This window comes from Marmota marmota, unplaced genomic scaffold (genome assembly GCF_001458135.2).
Source record: "Marmota marmota marmota unplaced genomic scaffold, marMar, whole genome shotgun sequence".
Classification (NCBI taxonomy): Eukaryota; Metazoa; Chordata; class Mammalia; order Rodentia; family Sciuridae; genus Marmota; species Marmota marmota.
The window spans coordinates 9,827,518-9,831,718 of NW_025999842.1; the positions used below are offsets into that span (position 1 = coordinate 9,827,518).

The 4,201-nt window shown below is 46.5% G+C and overlaps 1 protein-coding gene across 2 annotated transcripts in view; it reads right to left on the reverse strand.

Moving 5' to 3' along the window:
- The window catches only part of Cnr1 (cannabinoid receptor 1), a 26,840-nt gene extending 26,261 nt beyond the window's left edge, over positions 1 to 579 (reverse strand). The window contains exon 1 of one of the 2 annotated variants that reach the window (XM_048807329.1): positions 297 to 579. The gene's annotated coding sequence lies outside the window, so the exon portion shown is untranslated. Of the gene's footprint in view, positions 1 to 74; positions 136 to 296 lie in introns of those variants that run through there. The other variant, XM_048807380.1, reaches the window with a different exon arrangement.
- Between the last annotated feature and the right edge of the window lie 3,622 nt (positions 580 to 4,201).

Below are 4,201 nucleotides of genomic sequence, written 5' to 3' on the forward strand. Positions count from 1 at the left end.
GGCCGCAGCGAGCCGGGCCCGGGGATAAGCCAAGCCTTGGGACCGCGCCGCACAGCCCCCGAGCCGTTTGCTACCTGGCTGCGGCTGCGGGGCAACCTGTCCTCCGCTCCCGGAACACCGCCTGGTTTCGCGCTGGGCGCCTTCTGCACCCCCCGCCGCCCCCCAGCGCGACCACTCCGGCGTGCCCCACCCGCCAGTCCCCGGCTGCAAACAGTTGGGCTCCGTAGGCGGCTGGCTCCGCGCCTCCCTGCCCGGTGCGCCCCCTCCCCAGCCACCCGGGGCCCCACTCCTCGCACCTTCTTGCTGGAGGAGGACGCACCCCTCCAGGGCCTGGCAGGGGAGCCTCTCGGGGTTCGGGGGTGGCCGTCACGGGCGCCTGGGGATCCGCGGTGCGCCCGGCGGCCGCGGCAGAAATTAGGGGACATGCTCGTTAATTGGTTCCACTATCAGCCGCCGTCTGCCTCCCGTGTGCACGGATCAAACCTTAATTGGTCTTTACATTTATCATGGTGAATTGCGAACCTACAAACAAACCCCAGCCGCGGCTTCAGCCGAGATCGGCGCTTCTCCTCCCCCTTCCCGGGTCTCGGACAGGGTTGTGGCGGCCGCGGCCGTGCTTATTTAGATATCTTGATCTCTCGTAAGTTGGGTAAGACAGAACTGCGCGGTTTCCACCTGATGGAGCCACTTCACTTCGGCCCCAGGGGCCCTGCCAAGGGCAGTTGGTTCGGTTTCCTGTTCTCCTATTCGCGGCGCGTTCATCTTATGACATCTTGCAAAGAAGTCTAGCCCAGAGGGCATCCCTCACCGCACTCTTAAAAAAGAGCGACCTCCACTGTCCTACCCCAACCCAGAGTCCAACAGCAATGATAACGTGTCTGGGCCCATATCTTGGACTACGTGACAAGAATCGAGCCTCTCAAGGAAAGAAGGAACATTGGTGGACAGGAAGCAGCAGACTGGGTGGTTCAAGGAAGGAAGGCTGAAATCGCTTTGGAAACAACAGGCCAAGGCTAGAAAGGCTTTTTTTGCACAACTCTAGTTCTGTCTCTGAAAATCCCCCTGGATTGCTTTAGGTTAGAAAACGTATTTCCCATGTGCCTTTTGGAGAACTGTCCATTTGTGAGGGTCCATAGCTGAAAGATCAAGTTCTACTAAGTAGTTAGAAGGAATACCATTTACAAATAAAGATCTGAGGGACCCATCAATATGTAGACAAATGTTTGAGAGATGGGTGGATACGTGTGGAATTCCTGATGGACCTTAAACCTGCTGCTAATTTAGGGACAGACTCTACTCTGTCATCTCTAACCCACCCCAGCACAGAGACAACTTTCTGGAGATTTAAAGGGAGGGGAAGGAAGCATCAACATTATTTGACTTTTTTTTTTTCTTTTGGTTGTTTTTACCCTCACCTCAAACCCCTGGCAGAAGGAAACATTTGCGAATTTTTGTGACTTCCCAAGAGTCTTGACAAGAAATAACTGCAAAATCCCTCCACTGCTTGGCAGTACAGGTTCAAACAACGGACTGGTGGTTAAAAGAAAGGATCTAGTCAACTGGCTCTCGCTGTGACAGAGACATCTTTCAGTCTCAGAATAAGCTGGAGGTGCTGGGTTCCTCCAGCTTTCCAGTAACAGGATTTCACATGGATGCTGGATTTCCCACCTACATAGCTGAGCTGTGTATGCACTTGGAGAGGCACAGCTGTCTAACAGCACTTAGATACACAACACTGACTGCCCTGGTAGTGCCCCTTAGGACATTCTCCCACAGTAATATACCCTCTTGCTGGTCAACATCATATCTGAAAGTGAGAACCATTTACAACCTGTGGAAGGTATTCCTTGGAAATCTCATATCTCAACTCATCCAACACCAACTTTTGCTTTTTAATAAAGAGGAACAATCTGATTATCATTCCTAATAGAGACACTTTATAGCGACCAATAGTGAGGGCATTTTTTCCCCCACTGAATCCAAAGAAATTCCAAGCAGAAATCTTGGATCTGACTACCTGAAAGTCTGTTCGTTGATTGGCTGAAATGACTGGTGGACTAAGTCAATCATTAATTATCTGATCAAGGAGTAACTCTAGTAGCGATAACTATTTAGCTTGTTATTCTGTTGACAGAAATTGGAGTAAGACTGGAGTCTGACAGCTGGAGAATTGTACTGAGTTTCCATTTAGAGCCTAAGAATAATGCTCAGTAAAGGAGTCAAAATTTGGCTTGTGACCTGGCATTTTATCACCATAAGTGAATGTTTTATTAAAAATGGGAGATTTAAGTTGTTTGGAAAATACTGTTCTGGTGCTTTTGAATTTCACCTGTTCTAGGCTCATCAGATATTAAATTGATAGTTGAAGAACTTCTGTACTTTTCTCTTGGAGCTGGGGGAGCTGGAAGAGGAGTAGGCAGCAGACAGCATGAAGGCAAGATGCTCTTTAGTACTATGGACTTCACATTTTGCAAGTATCACCTTTCTATGAAAGGAAATGATTTATTTTCCACATGTGTCTGGCCATCTACAGTTACTTTTGAGAGAATCAGTAAGAATGACAAATGCAAGCTGTCAGCATCCCTATTGGGAACATTATGTTAAGGACACATAAATTTTACACAAAATGTTAAAATGGTCCTTGGTCACTACAAACCTAGGCTGAATTTGAACCCATGACTTTGTGGGAAAAGACCCTGGCAGCCCCTTAACAGGCTTTATTAGTTCCTTCATGCTAGGCTGTCCGGATTTTCAGATCTTTATCCTTTTAAAATTAGAACAGGACTATGATGAGCCAATTACTGCCGTTCTGTGTAATTTAGGTTGTTCACTCAGTGAAATATAGAGAACGAGAGCACAGTTAAGACTGCATATTTCAACTTCAAAGAAAGATATCAATTCATGACTGCCAGTATGTTTGTAGTTATACTGGACAGAGAACGTTAGAAGAGCATCTGCCTCCGTGAGATAGCTGTTGATCCAAAAAGAGCCCTTCAAGGTTTCTTGTTTTACTTGTTATGGTGCCGTGCCTCTCTCTCACTCCCCAAAGAGGTGAGTAATGATCCCCTGGCTTACGAACTGGTGAAGTAAAAAACATCATTCTCCTTTAGAGTTTTGGGGTTTTGGCCCAAGTTTGGCCCTCATGTTGAATTAGACATTTTCAATGGGATGCTCACACCATCAGGATGAAATGCTCACTGATGAATGACATTTTTGGAATGATATTTCAACGACACGATTTTACTTTAATTCCAAGCATTGCTCTGGAATTTCCAACAGCTGTTATTAGCTCTCTTTTAAAACCATAAAGCATTTGTGTTTGCAGTGGTTGTGCCTTGCTCCATGGGAATTGGCTTCTTCATTCTTCCTCTGAAGGGTAAGTGTCCCTGTGTCTGCATCTGCAGACCACCTGGGCTCTGTCAGCACAGCATGAGGTCTCAAATGCCCGCTCTGAGGATGCTCCACCAGTGACACAAGCAACCTACTAAATCTCCCACTCCATCCCTGCATGCTTGTTAAGAACCCCAAGCCGGTGATGAAAGAGGAGAGTCTTTTTCACTTCACCGTTAGAAATTAAACTTCATGAAGCTGTCTTCAAGTGGAGAAGCTGGTTGCCAGGATGGGAAATGAAGGAATGAGGTGAGAAAGGAAGGACAAGGCACTTCTTTGACCTTGGGGGACACTGTGTTATATTAGGCATAAAGAAAATCACTCCTGCTCCTCAGTGATCTTTCCATACAACTAAACACATGCTCATTAGGGCTTTTTTCTCTCTCTCTCTTTTTCTTCACCTTCTCACCTTCTTTCATTAAACCTCAATCTTTAACATCCCAGCTGAGCAGCGGCAGAGAAGGCTGAGAAATGACAGGAAGGCATTTTTCCTTTGTTCATATGTTTCATTTTGTTTTTCGTCACCAAGCAGAGGGTCGGTAATGAGGAGATGGATCATCCTTTCATTTCAAACCATATGAGGAGTATGTTCTAACAGATAATAAACAAGCACATGGTGCAAGTAATGAGGGTGAGAAAACAGGGTAACAAAGCTTTTGTTCCCCCTGGATTAAATTTATAAACTAGTCATCAACACTCCATAATTAAAAAGGCTAAAACATTGCATATCCAAATATTTCTTATTCTTCTTCTTCTCCCTCTCCTCCTCCTCTTCCTCCTCCTCCTCCCGCTCCTCCTCCTCCTCTTCCTC